Source organism: Nylanderia fulva, unplaced genomic scaffold, assembly GCF_048542155.1.
Source record: "Nylanderia fulva isolate GAGA-0341 unplaced genomic scaffold, ASM4854215v1 Scaffold60, whole genome shotgun sequence".
Lineage (NCBI taxonomy): Eukaryota > Metazoa > Arthropoda > Insecta > Hymenoptera > Formicidae > Nylanderia > Nylanderia fulva.
In genome coordinates, this window is record NW_028190699.1 from 408,204 (window position 1) to 424,088 (window position 15,885).

At 26.8% G+C, this 15,885-nt stretch overlaps 1 protein-coding gene across 2 annotated transcripts in view; it reads right to left on the reverse strand.

Moving 5' to 3' along the window:
* Gs2 (glutamine synthetase 2) overlaps window positions 1–15,885 on the reverse strand; it is a 40,364-nt gene extending 24,479 nt beyond the window's left edge. Inside the window, exon 1 of one of the 2 annotated variants that reach the window (XM_029299058.2) lies at window positions 15,739–15,885. The gene's annotated coding sequence lies outside the window, so the exon portion shown is untranslated. Of the gene's footprint in view, window positions 1–3,502; window positions 3,850–15,738 lie in introns of those variants that run through there. The other variant, XM_029299059.2, reaches the window with a different exon arrangement.

The window sequence follows — 15,885 nt, forward strand, 5'->3', positions numbered from 1 at the left end:
TGGAAAATATTGACACCTTTTTTATTGAAACTCCAAATTTATTAATATATGTATCTTATTTCTTTTTTGTTCAACAGATCATGAATCATAAGAAATTTCTCCCTGAAAAAATTATGTGAAATATTTTTTCACCTATATATAAATTGTCGATAATAAAATTAAGTATATATTAAATAAAAGATCGTTTTGAGCTGTTTCATGAGAAAATTTGGATAACATTTTGCTTTGAGAATGTTTGTTTTGTTAGGTCTTGAGAGTAAAAATTTCACGGGTGCAACGATCCGTGCCAAGTTTCCGGTATGTATTATTTGTCACTTTGAAAGTCAAACAAGCAATTGTAATATTGTGCCAATTATTTCCGGCGACCATCATCAAGGACATTCTGTAAAAATCCTCACTCACACTCTCTCTCTCTCTCTCTCTCTCTCTCTCTCAGTCTCTTTGTCTCTTTCCCTCTCCCTCTCTTTTGATTAAAAAAATCATTTTTTTCCTTTTAAATAAAGTTAAACACATTAGAGAAAATAAATTAAATAATTTAATTAAATCTGAGATAAATAAAATAATAAATAAAATTAATTAATTTAAAAAAAGTAAATCTAATAATGAGATATTTTTTATTTCAAAATATTTAAAAATGGAAAACAATAAATATAATTTTTTAAACTATGTATACATATATATATATATATATATATATATATCTTTATGTAATGGAAAAATATGCTTTTAAAATACTAATTAATAAGTATGTGCATATAATTTATCTTACAATAATATTACAATTTCAAAAGACTATCATAATGGATTAAAGAAAAATCACGATTGAAAATTTACATACGAATGAAAAATAAATGAGAAAAGCACGTGCAATAAATTTTATCTAAGGCTTCATAAATTATTTATAATCATAATAAATTTTACATCGGATTTGATATTGAATACATACGTATCTGTTATCTGAATAAAGCAGATCAAAGATACGATATAGAATGATACATAGTTCTCTTTACATCATCTCTCGAGACACAATGCTATCAATTATTTATAAAAAAAAATATATATACGCGCGTGTATCTTTTGCAGATTAAGCCCCCGCACAACCTAAAACACGCGCATCTTTGCCAAGTAACACGTGATCTACGAGAATAGCATGTGTCAATGGGCTTAGAAAAAACGTTGTGTCGCAATAAATAGAGGAAAATAGCAGTTCTCTTAATTTAACACTTGTACCATTTTCACAGAAGCAAAATAATTTATCCTTGTTGACGTTTTCCTTGTCCATTGTCGTTTTTTACCTTTCTTTGCAATATTTTTATATTATATAATAACATTATATTCTCTTTTTTAAATACATTTAATTTTAATGTGCTTTATAATTTTATAATTTATATAAAACGTGTAATTAAATAGATCAAAATTCTATTATAATTAAATTATTTTCATTATTTTCCCAATATTTTTGTATTTTCATAGATAAAATAGCGAATGGAATATCGCGCATATTATAAGACGCAGATTTTTTATATGATTACAAAATGCAATCATAGCACAGACTTTGTATAAGCCTACTGAACTGCTAATGACAGAAATATCTAAGTAATCATATTTCTAAGCGCGATTTTTATTGATAATCACGTGTTTTTTTTATAAATATGTAATACTGCTGAACTTATATCAGCGTGCATCTCAATTTGATTACTCAGAATTCTATGCAGATACTTGGATTGCATTATTTATTTTTAACGTGAGACGTTTTAAGACTGCACAATCTTTTCAACTTCCAGAATTATAAACGTGTTCTTTAATCTTATGCGTTCTTCCTACACATTCTTTTATAATAGTTTAAATGGTTTTTAAAATTTCAATTAAATACATTTATAAAATTTTATAATTATTTTGATTTTATTTTGTTCAAATCCTAAGTTTGTACGTTCGATTTTTTGTACTTTTAGTTTATTGTACTAACTTATTTGGATTTGTAACTTGTTTAAAATTTTCTGTATTTTTTTACATTCTTGATTTTTAAATTTTTGATTAAAGTTTAGAATAAAATTTGATGTAAAAAAATATAGAAACAGAGAATTGTTTATTAATATATAAATTATTAGTAATAATAATAATAATAATTAATATTACAAATAATATATAAATATAATAATATTAATATTAATATAATATTATTATTAATATAATAATATTAATTTTTAAATTAATAAACAATGCTCTGCTTCTATATTTTTTTACGTCAAATTTCTTTCTAAACATTTTGATTTTAGAATCTTATTATGTATATCTAAATTATAGAGAATATCCAAGCTGATTTAAATCTTATGTTGTAATTTTCCATATATATATATATATATATATATATATATATATATATAATCTTTTCACGACATACTATTGTACATTATATCAATATAAATAAATTTCAAGATTGTTTTGCAGCCTACTTTCCTAGAGTTCCAAGGTCAAGTGGCTGACTATCAAATGACAACTGTTCAAATAATTGCTCGTGGACAAAGTACAATTATCAACAATAAAGTTTCAATAGAAAAGCATAACATAGTTCATTAAAAAAAACACATCGAAACGAGACTAGTCATTTTGACGTTTAATGACGTCAGTTTGCTACTTGGGTTATTTCTTAGAGTTTTTTGAACGCTGAACACGAATCCGGTTTTCAAATTGCTCCGTTACAATTTTGAGAAATTTGCTATTAAAGTTGCAAAAAAGGTTTGTTTATGACGAACTTTGTCGTATTATAGCTATAACAATATGTGACGTGCTGGAAAAGTTTCATTGCTGCATAGTTATCAATTATTATTTAAATTTAAAGATTTTTAAAATTAGTTCGTTGAATACAAATTCAATGTCAAAATTGTCAAATTCAAAATGCTGAATTACATCCTATATTTAACCATAAAAAATTCCTGTTTTGGTGAGTTGAAGAACCTAACAACTTTATTTTAATCGCAATAAAACTTCTCCAACATGTCACTATTGTATAACTATAATATGACTTTGTAGCCCTTTTTTGCAATTTTAATTACAAATTTCTCAAAATTTTGACGTGACGGAGCAATTAGGAAATCAGATTCAGCGTTCAAAGTCTCTATCTAGTCTCATTTCCGGGATTCGAAACAGTCATTGTTTGTTAAATAATGTAATATTCATCCTTTATTAAGATTTTACTTTAGCCTCTTTCACCCTTAAAAAAAATGACAAGCATAAGTCAATTTCTGTCCTATTTTAAGACTGTCGCTGGCTCTTTGTATAAAGATAATTGATACCAAAGATCATAATCTACTTCAATTAACGTTCCGCTATATATTATATTACAGAATATACAGTGTGGTCCGTTATTATTATTATGATGATGCAAGCGTGAAAGAGAAATAAAATTCTCCATAAAAAAATAAATAAAAAGACATGCAATATTTTTCGATATACTTCTCTTCAGGAATTCGATAAAGTATGAAAAAAAAAATGATAAAAATACCTTGTGCTGAGACACTTTTCTCCTTTTATTGTTGACGAACGCGATTCATCCGCGAGGGTGGACACTTAGCACCGAGCAGAAGACACGGGGATACTGGCCAGATGCAGTTTTGGCAATGCGGATGCACAACGATATACGCTCAATGACGATGACGATTTGAAGACTATAGGTGCTAGATACGTGGGTCCACGAAAATAGTGTCGCGTGGTGAGTGACAGCCGCTCTGTGAGAATTCTACGCGAGCACGAAGGCGAAGAGATGCGTCATACTACTAGACTATGGAGGAAGAACGAGGCTGTGGCTTACCCTCCTTTTTATACGTCCCCACCTCGCGCGCTTAACTGCGAGCACGCGTTCGCGGTGTGCACCACGTAAGTGCATCGCCGACCTCTGTGTATCTCTTTTAGTTACTTTTATTCGGTGCGATATCTAGACTTCGTCGTATGCGCGCGCGCGCGCGTGTGTGAGAAAAGATTCTTGTATAGTTAAGCGATAAGAGAACAAGGAAGAAATAAAGATACCTTAGAAATTTTGCTTCGCTTTGTTTCAGCGAAATTTGGAGCAGTTGTCTTCTAAAAAGATTTACTTGTAATATTATTTATAAAAATTTTAGTTTTCAAGATTCAGATATAGTTAAGCGATAAGAGAACAAGAAAGAAACAAAGATACCTTGGAAATTTTGCCTCGCTTTGTTTCAGCTAAATTTCGGAGCAGTTGTCTTCTAAAAAGATTTACTTGTAATATTATTTATATAAATTTTAGTTTTTAAGATTCAGATATAGTTAAGCGATATGAAAACAGTAGTTTTTAAGAGTCATATAGAGTTAAGCGATAATAGAACAAGGAAGAAACAAAGATACCTTGGAAATTTGGCCTCGCTTTGTTTCAGCTAAATTTCGGAGTAGTTGTCTTTTAAAAAGATTTACTTGTAATATTATTTATAAAAATTTTAGTTTTTAACATTCAGATATATGTAGTTAAGCGATAAGAAAACAATAGTTTTTAAGAGTCATTTAGAGTTAAGCGATAAGAGAACAAGGAAAAAACAAAGATACCTTGGAAATTTTGCCTCGCTTTGTTTCAGCTAAAATTCGGAGCAATTGTCTTTTAAAAGATTTACTTGTAATATTATTTATAAAAATTTTGATTTTTTAAAGATTCATATATAGTTAAGCGATAAAAGAACAGTAGTTTTTAATATAAGTAGTTTTTAAGATTCATATATACATATATGTAAATAGTTAAGCGATAAGAGAACAAAGAAGAAATAAAAAAACCTTTTACCTCACTTTGTTTCAGCTATATTCAGAGCAGTTGTCTTTTTTAAAAGATTTACTTGCAATATTATTTATAAAAATTTAAATTTAGTTTTAAAGATTCATATATAATTAAGCGATAAGAGAACAAAGAAAAAATAAAGATACCTTGGAAATTTTGCCTTACTTTGTTTCATTATTAGCTAAATTCGGAGCAGTTGTCTTTTTTTATAAGATTTAGGCTTGTAATTTTATTTATAAAAATTTAATAGTTCAAATATAGTTAAGAGAACAAGGAAGAAAGATATCTTAGAAATTTTATCTCAATTTGTCCAGCTACATTCAGAGCAATTGTCTTTAAGATTTATCCTATATAAATGTACATTTTGATTAATAGTAACAATTATTTAATAATGTATAAGTCATAAGTAATAGAAAAATTAAGTTTGTAATTATAATGTTGCTAAAAATTATTATATAAATAATATCACAATAATTAAGTATAAATCTAAAAAAAGTCATCTCTGTTCTTTCTTTTCAGAAAAAAAATTGATGATAAATTTTATAAAATTCAATATTAATTTGTATTTAAGTTATATTAAATTATTTTTTAATAATGCATCTCATCTCTCCCTTTCTCTCTCTTGGCATTTTATCGAGTTTCAATTGTTTATAAATATAGTTTTTTAATTATCTCTTCTATCGTTCTCCCTCTCTGGTTCCTTTCCTCTGTTTAGATTAGAAAAAAGAAGATATACCATGTATATATGTATCATATCTTTCTCGGAGATTAAATAAAGGCACGTGCGACTTGCGACATCAATTCCCGTGTGGACAATGTGCCAGTTAGTGACAAATTAACGCTCGTAAAGCTGCGTTTTCGTTGCATTCGCTAACCCAACAAGCACACTAATTCTTGGCTAAACATCGGTGAATTGTTTGCTCTTTCACAGCCGCTGGTCTAATCATCGGGCAAACACGACGGAAGATTTGTCATTCGGGGAGAGCTTCTTCAGAATTAATTAATCGCTTTTTACAATATTATCGCGAAGTCTTTGTTTTTCTCCACAATTTTCGATACGAGAAGTTAACATCGCGGATTTTGATAACGAAACACATTATTGCGTCGAGTCTGCCTTCTTGATACAAAATCTTATCATATCGCAAATTTCTAGATCATTTGTACAATTTTTCCTCTTGAGTGCAGAAGCTTTGTTTTATACTTTTTTTGCGATTTTATAGGTAGAACTTTGATGATTTGTATATAAAACGTAATTTTTTTTATTAAAAGAAATATTTGTATGATATTATAGAATTTGAATATTTTATAAAATGTTTGAAGAGAATCACAACTTTTTAAAGTCATAAACATGATTTTGTTATTTAAAAATCTTGACTTTAATCTTCAAAACTGTCTCAAAAACAAGTTTTGATTAATTTATCGGCGATTATATTTCTATAATAATTCAGTTAACAAACATACGTTATTTTGATGTCGAATTACGTCATTAAACGTTATATTGACGTCATTTCGACGTTTAATGATGTCAGTTTGCTTGAGGATCTAATCTTGTTTATTTCTACATTTGTGAAACAACAAAGAATTGATAGTTTTTCTGTATAAAGGAATAATATTAATAAAATACTTAACCAGACGTCATTTTTTATCAATAATAGATTAATCGTTCAATAATTAATTCGATTAAGTTTTAATCGGAGTTTGATCAAAGTGAGGCTTTTGTAAATTCTTTATTCTATCGAATCTACAATCTACTGATCATAGATTTACGAAATTTATGACGCTACGGAATTCTAGTGTATTACAGAGTGTCTGTTCAAATCTTATATAAAAAAATTCCCTGATCTTGCAAGAATTTTTTTGTTCAAAATTCCAAGTAAAATATGAAAATTTGTAGATGCAATTTTTTTAAAATATAAAAAAGATATTTTAACTTTATTATAAATATATTTAAAATTGTATTATTTTAAATTATAAATTTTAAATTGTAAAATTAAAATTGTATTATTTTGAGTTATAAATTTATTATAAATGTCTGGAGGAGTACTTTAAGTTGTTTGAATATTATTAAAAAATTGAACAATTTTCTCTTGATACTAAAAAGAAATCACGAATAAAAAATTACATGAGATTTTAATCAAAATTTAAATATTGCAAAGATATATTAGACATATTTCTCTTAAGTATATGTGTGTGTTAAATAAATGCAAAATTATATCAAAGATACAAATTTTAGAAAAAATTCTTGGAGTCTTAATAAAATTTTATAAGAATTTCCGAATTTTTTTAGATGGACCTGTATATTATTTCTCGGGGTGGATTTAGGGATTTTGATTTACAAATTCAAGAAAGATTTGTAAAGTTTCGTCAAATTTTGAACGCGCACGGTATGATAAATTACACAAGTTTACAAAAATTGTTTCTGATTATTGTGCTATGTTTTTTTATTATTTTAAACAGACAAGATGTTTATTATAGATTTTTAGATGTTCTGAAAACGATGCTGTAAGCAGATTTTCACCAGCGCGGCCCGAAATAATTGAATTTTAATTATACAAAAATAGCTTTCTTGCAATATTTGACATTTTTCTATGAAAAAATGATCTGGAAATTCTAATCAGATGTCATATTATTCATTTCCTATAATTTTTTTATAAAATTTCGATATCTTACTTTTTATAATCATGTTAAGAAAGATTTAAATACATAATTTTGATCATTTAATTAGATTTTTCAAATAACGTTAAACTTTGTCTACAAAAAATCTAAAATATTTCAAAAAGTCATTGTTTATACCTAAATTATTTTGAAAATCTAATATATGCTAGAAAAATTTGGTTTTCAGCCTGCAAAAATCTATAAGAAACACCTTGTTTGGTGTAAAATAATTTTTGACTGTAAACTAGCGTTATCATTTCATTTGTTGATCCGCAAATATTTATTTATTTAATTATTTAATTAACATTACAAGTTCAATATTTATTTATTTAACATTACAAGTTCAGCGCCCTCTAGCGGCCAAGAAAGACAGTTTGGGCAAAAAGAACACGTCAAACTTAGTTTTGACCCCTCTACACACCTGCCAAGTTTCGTCAAGATCGATTATTTACACTTGAAAATGTTCCCTTGTGAGTGGCAAGTGACAATTCTTTTTTTTTCCTCATTTGTTCGGACATTTCGGGAGTATCAATCTCGATTATTACGCGACACGTGACACCTCTGATGTAGACGCTAGAGCTGATTGCGAGATCGTCGGTCACGATCGATTATTGTAACTCTGACGTTACAAAACGTTACATCGCCATGGTGACACACGAAAACAAATGCATGCGATCGTGTGAGACGCGCTGACCTACAGTGAGCCCCACGAGTTCAGTGTGTCACGTGTACGTGAGAAAAGGACTGAAGAGTTTCTCCCATTCGTCGACCTTCGCGGGTATAAAAAAAATGTGTCTCGCAACGACAAATTCGCAGGTATCGGAAGAAAGCCTCGAGGTCACTGGAAGGTGCTTTTTGGTATTAAGTTTAATGTCTCTTCGTGCTCTACATCTCATCGCTGCGTGCAAATCTCATGTGAATCTAATTAAATAACCCCTAATAAGGAATCAGGGTAATAACTGGTTCATTAGTTAAAAGTTAAAAAAAAGTTAATAACTTAACTTAGGTAATTTAAAATGTATTAATTTTTAGCTTCAACTAATTATTTTTCACCTTAAACTTATTAACTCCTAAGTTAAGTTTCCTAAGTTCCTAAGTTAAGTTTTTTATAATCTTTGAATACTATTATTGTTTTTTTATGTTATATATGTATTATTTTTAAATGAAAGTATTATTAATTTTTATATGTTTATTTATCATCAATTGTAATTACAAAAAAATATATTTCTATATAAAAATTAAAATTTCTTTATTTGTTATTATAAATTTTAAAAGAATTATGTAATATAAATAATGTTTTTAAACATTAATTTTTTATTTAGCTTCGGTTAATTTAATCTTAACTTTAACTGTATTAATTGCAGCTAACTTTAACTTAACTTACAATTAGTTTTAAAAAATTATTAAGTTACCTAACTCTGTGAAAAATAAAAAAAATTTTAGACACTATTTATTAGTTTGAAATCAAATGTTTCAATCTCGTTTTGAGCTACATCTTTCGTATAAGAAAAATGGGAATATTACTTCCGGGACTTCCCTCAATTTAACAGATGTATTTGGTAGATTCTTTATCAAAAAAAGAATGTCGATGTTTCACAATTTCAATTTTTTTAAATATATTGAGATTATAGTTTTAAAAGAAATTTTTTTCATAGAGATTTTTTATCAAATTGTTCAATATAACAAATCTAATAAAGCACATATAATCACAGTATTAATGAATGTAATTTATTAATCTTATAATAAATACATTATATAATTAAATATATATAATATATTATTTTATTTTTATCTAATATTCTAATATTTTATTTAATATTTCTAATCTACATAATAATCTCTAATATTTAATATAAATTAAATTTAAGAATGCAACAAATTTTTTAATTCAATCAGAAATTAATTTGGAGTTAGGATAGAATTTTTTGTGATGGAGAAGGCAAGATTTCCTTAATATCTGTTCTTTAATCCCTCGATCGATGATTTTTAGATTTAGACTTGTGTTTGTTGAATGTTTTTTGCACTTTTTAGATGTTCTGATTTCTTTAAATTCTTATCCAGGTAACAAACGTACGTCATTTTGACGTTTAATGACGTCAGTTTGCTACTTAAGTAAGTTTTAATTTTTTCCTATGGACACTCGAAATTCCACACTTTCGTCAGAATTATGGGAATTTTTAGAATTCTGAAAAAAATGTATCCCACATTATAACAGTATTCACTGACGTTCGAATCTGATAATCTTTCGTCCCCGATCTTTCGACTCTTTTGACCTTAATTGGCCCCAAGGTCACCGGAGGAAAAAAGGCAAATTGTATACCTTTCGTTTTTGTCAAGAATGTCGTTAAAAAATCCTGCAGCTTATCCGAGAATAGTCTTTTATCGATGAATCTATGCCAATGTTTCGTGTAATGTTACTCGCATCGACGCGACCCTCATCGAGCTACCTTGACCCACACTTGAGTACAGTTCAGTGTGTTACCTGCACGAAATGGATCGAAACCGAGTTCAGTATTCTCCTCTCTTAAGGAAAGAGCTTTCTTCAACCCTCTAGCGAGTTCAGTCCCCCTTTCTCTCTGTCTCTCTCTTTCTCTCTTACAAATTAAAAATGTTACGTATTATAGATTAGATATTATTATAAGTAAATTATATAAAATATTGCAAGTTAGATGGCAAGAATATATCATTTTGACGTCAAAATTACGTCATTTTACGGTCAAAATACCGACTGCCATCATTAACCCTTTAAGTCCAAGACTCAGATTTCGGATTTAGAAATGCTGCCGCCATATTGGATTTCTGGCGATTTCGAACGGCACGTCAGGCACTAAAGGGTTAAACGTCAAAATGCAGTTAGCAAGGGTTAGACGTCATTTTACGATCAAAATACTAACTATAACGTCATTAAACGTCAAAATGAGGTTTTTTTTGACATCTATGACGTCAGTTTGATACTTGGGAAATTTTTTTTCTTTTCATCTGAATCTTTATAATTTGTATAATTTTTTCTTTTCGCAATTAATAAGTATTTTAATTATAATTATAATTAATATTTTTATAAATAATAATTTTTTGTAATTTTATTCAATTAAAAAGAAATGTAAAAAGTAATACAAATGAGATCGTTTCGTATGAAGAGATCAATCGAATGATTATTCAATGTAATAAGATTTTTATGTAAGATAAAAATTATATAATAAAAATAATAAAAATAAATAATAAATAATAATATGTAATATATATTATAATATATTATAATTTAATATATATTTAATTATAACATATTTATTATAAGATCAATAAATTACATTAATCAATTACTATTATTATATGTGCTTTATCTATTCAGCAGGCTCAAATTATGATAATCAGCGATAAATTTTAATACATACGTAATAAATAATTACATAACAGTCCAATTATGTGCAATAAACTGCTATAGTTTCAATTATTCAAATTGCACATAATTTAACATTCGCCACTAGATTAATTCAAATTGTTAACATGATATGCAATTGCATTCAGCAAAAATATGTTTGCAACTTGCAGTCCGGTATATAAAAGTCTCGAAATCGACTCATTTGTTTACGGAAGTGCGTAAACTGTATTATTCATTTTACGATATATTTCCCAGAATGAATAAAGAGATATACATATATTTTTTTCATACGGCGCAGGAAAACAGTCGTGTCGACAATAACATATTTTCCACTGAGGCCAGATAGATCGAAATCAATCAATTATAATAGACTGTAACAAACTGTCACGAGAAAACGGAGTAAATACGCGTGCAAGAATTGTAAATGAAATAATATTAAACAAGGAAAACAGATATTGTATATGCATTCATATGTTAATAGTATTTTTTCTGCGCTGTATAAATTTAAATTAACAGCACAAATTGCAATTCGATACTGTTTTGTTTTATCCTGCTTATATAATAATGAAACTTATGTAAAAAAAAGAGGTTTTCGAGAAGACTTTTCAAAACCAGTCTCATAGAAATTTATACAGGGTATTGAAAAAAAGGTAAAAAATATTTTTGAAAATACCTCAAAAATTACTCATTTGCAGACCCATATTTATTAAGACTTTTTGACTTATTTTGATATATTAAATCTTCTAAAAATATTTAGAGGAGTTAGTATGTCTAAATTTTTGTATAGAATTTAGTGTGTCTCAAAATAAGTCAAAAAGTCTTAATAAATATAAATCCGCAAATCAGTAATTTTTGAGATATTTCCCAAGTAGTAAACTGACGTTATTAAACGTCAAAATGACGTTATTTTGATCTAATGTCATTTTATATTCATATTAAAAAAAAATTTTTTTTTAAATAAAAAAGAAAAATAAAAATTTTAAATACAAAATAAAAAAGATAAAAATATAAAAATAAAAATAAAAATATCTCAAAAATGATTTATTTGCGAACCCATATTTATTAAGACTTTTCGACTTGGTTTTGGACATATTAAATTTCCTTAAAATATTTTACCTTTTTTTCAACATCTTGCCACAAAAAAGGAAATTATTGTAATTATTAATTATCTCCGGGTTGACGGAGATAAAAAAAGACGCGACACTCGGAAAAGGGCGAACATTCATCTCGTATATCAGTGGATTTTAATTTCAGCAGCAGGATGTGTGCATCTTATGCATAAAGTTTTCATAAGGTTCGACATTTTTCTATTCCCGCGATGTAGGTCAATGTCGAGAGAGTGGTTCATTTACTTACGGCTTACATACATATGTATATTACAAAAGTTCTTTGTGTAGGCGAGTAACTAGACGACTTATTGAGATAATAAAGTATTGGTATCTAATGAAGTATAATTTTTCGCGAAAAATACATTTTTAGAAATATATAATTGCCCAGTATAAAAATACTACGTTCTTAATTTAGCTCCACTCTGTCCTATTTTTATAGAAATTCAGCTCGTTCAGTTATCAACACATATAAATGTAGATAATAATGTATATAATATATATATATAATAACATAATTTTTATGTATAATAATAATATATAATATAATATATAATAAATATAATAAATATATAATATAATATATGATAAAATATGTGCATATTGTTAGAATTAATTAAATTCAAGAATTATATAAAAACAAGAGAAAGAGGGGAAAAATAAATATAAAGTTTTTATAAAATATTTCGTAAACGACGATTAATTTGAAATTGAATAAAGAAATATTATTGCGTTTAAATCGTCCAAGAGCGGTTGAAATGTTACGTTAACAGTTTCATGGAAATAATTTATTCTTATATATAACCGTGTCCAATTTTAAACAAGGAAAAACGTATGTAAAAAAGAAAAAGACAGAGAATAAAACCAACTCTATTACGTACTATTATTACACGTGAACAACATGTTGTGTGACATAACGCGCGCATTTTAATAAAGTTTCGTAATAAAAGAATCATCAACGTCTTTTGCCAGAGTTTTCTTTAACTATATATTGACATAAGATGTGTACGAAAAATTTTGTGTGCGTGAAATATATGATCTCTTTTTTTCAATAATTATCTCTTTTTTTCAATAAATATAAGTAAAAATAATAAGAACAAACTATAGAGAAAACACGAATCAAAATTATTTACGAGAAAAAAATGGTGTTTCGTCAAAATATCTTTTTATCTAAAAAAAGCATTTTAACGTGTATTTTCTCGCCTCTGACGTCACAATTCAACATGGCCGCGGCGAGTACCAACGTTATAGTTTCACAGCGCATTTACGCAATAAGTGCTGCAGATAGTCTGCAGGTATAATTGTAATTGCAGTAATAACTCATTAGTGTGTCGATATAGAGGAGATATATACAAAGATATCGGGCATAATTAACTGCAACCGTTCCTGGAACGCCTTGATTTTGACCACGTGAAGTTGCGAGAGCTCTTATCCGTAAAACACGAAACTATGATAACAAATGCACTTTTTTATCGCGCAAGCACCTGCATTCTTGTTAAGCTAAGTTCTTGCCAATTACTTCACCAACAAATTTATATTTCTTTTTTTTATAATTAAATCTAACAATTATGTCGCGCGATGAATTGTGAGAAAAAGAAATATTTCGAGTTTATTTCCTTTACGTTTTATATATATTAAATATTTATTATATACTATATTATATATATATATATATATATATATATAAATTATATATATATATATATATATATATATATATTTTATATTTAATTTTTTCCTTATTTTTATCCTTTATATATAAATTATATATTAAATATATTTATTATATTTTTATTAATATATTACATATATATTTTTATATATTATATAAAAATTATCCCATATACAATATGCAATGTGTATCATCTTTCAAATTTAAATGAAAAGATTAATTAAAGTGCGTGTCACGGATTCGCGCAATTATGCGTCATTTTATGCGGTCAAGAATTAGATCTAAAATAATAAACGAGGAAATCTGCAATTTAAAACGCATATATTCTTATAAAGCGCTTCCCGCGCACGTGCGGAGATGAATGTCGTGCCTTATATATACTTTTTTGCATTGTTATACTTGTTGTGAAATATGTTCCAAGTTCTAATAATTATCGCATTTATGCCGCACTACGACAAAACATTGAGCAATGAATAATTGCCATTTTTAATGAGTTTATAATAACCATCTATTTTTTATATATGCAAAACAATCTAATGACACATTTATCCCACTAACATGATCGATTCTACCTTTTTTATTAAAAAATATGCGTGTGACTCATAATATACATGCAATCTGTATAAAAAGATTAAATTAAAGAATATTCTTTACAAAATTTATTATTAACTTTTTTATTATTATTTATTATTAATATTCTTTCTTAATAAAATTTAAAATATAAAGATGTTATATAAATATAATAAAAATAACACAATAGACAATTTAGGTAAAACTTTTTGTCAAATTGCAATAGAAATGTGGCATTGTATGTTAAAAACATGAGGAAAGATAGCAAAAATTGTGTATTTTATATCGACCTCATATCCCATTAGAATTTTATCTTTCAACAAATTATAATTGCTAAATCGATCACTATAAAAAGATAAAAAAACACGCACATAATAAAAGAAGTATCAACATAATAGTAACAAAAACAGTGTTTAAAAATTCAATAGTAGCTATGTAAGATATTTGTTCAGTGGATAAAATTCGTAAAGAAAATGACGAAGATATATTGGATTAACAACAATTTTAATAAAAAAAAAAACCCAACTTCATTTAAAAAAATTTTTTTAATTTACAATTTATAAAAAATTATAATTTCTTCAGAACTATTAATAATAATTTTTTTTACTTTTTATATTCAACTGATGGTTTTTTCGCAATTTTTGCAATTACATTTCAGTGATAACACTATATCCATCAAATTTTTTTAAACAAAAAAAATTACATTAGTTTATAAAATTTTTTTTATTATTTTAAACCACGGAGACAAGTTTTTTCTAAATTTTTAAATCCTAAATATACTGCTTTTTTTTATCAGCACAAAGATTTCCAAAATAATTTATGTTTAATATGCAAAAAATAATTTTTTTGCAATATTTGAAAAGAATAACGTTATTTGTGGAAGTTCTAATCAGATGTTATGAATTGTTTATAAAATGCATTTTTTATTTCGATATCTTACTTTTTAATCATGTAGGAAAGATTTAAAAACAGTTTTGTTGAGATAGCAAATATTCCACCTATGATGATGAAATCATATAATTATACTTATAATTTGCATTAGTTTAGCTAATGATACAGTGGAACTTATCATGATTCCATTAAATGTATATTTATATATAGGGTGTCTCATTTTAATTGTCCACTTTGAAATTTTTGAAAAATGTTCTAGACAAAAAGTTCATCTAAAGTAGGATAAATAACGATAAAATCAATATTTCAGGAAAAATAATTTTTTTCCTCAGAAGCATCTCCATATAAAAAATAATTCCCAGCTTTAATCTTTCACAACATGCCTAAAAAATAAAATTTTTAAATAAAAAATCATGCATTTTATAGGGGATAAACAGTACATTCATGATATTTAAAGAAAAATTTAATATTTATTTAATATTTAAAAAATCTTAAATATATATATATAATAAAAAAGAAAATATTTTTTACACATTAAACCTTAATTATTTTAAAAATTTGACGTAACTAGTTGTGTCATTAAATTACTCTCTAATTCATCGAATTGTCAGTCTATCTGTCAATTGAAAAAAGAAAATGCCTCGGAGGTATCGCCCACTTATTTAAGTACCGCTGAGAGGCTCACCTTTAGTTGGTCCACTCAGACGAGAGCACTGAAACGTCTCGCTAACAAGTATCCTAGAACTTTGGCTGCTCGGCTCTATTGCTTGATAACGCGATCTCTGCAATACTACTGTTCGCGGGTTTAGCTCGCGATACTTATGTAGGGGAG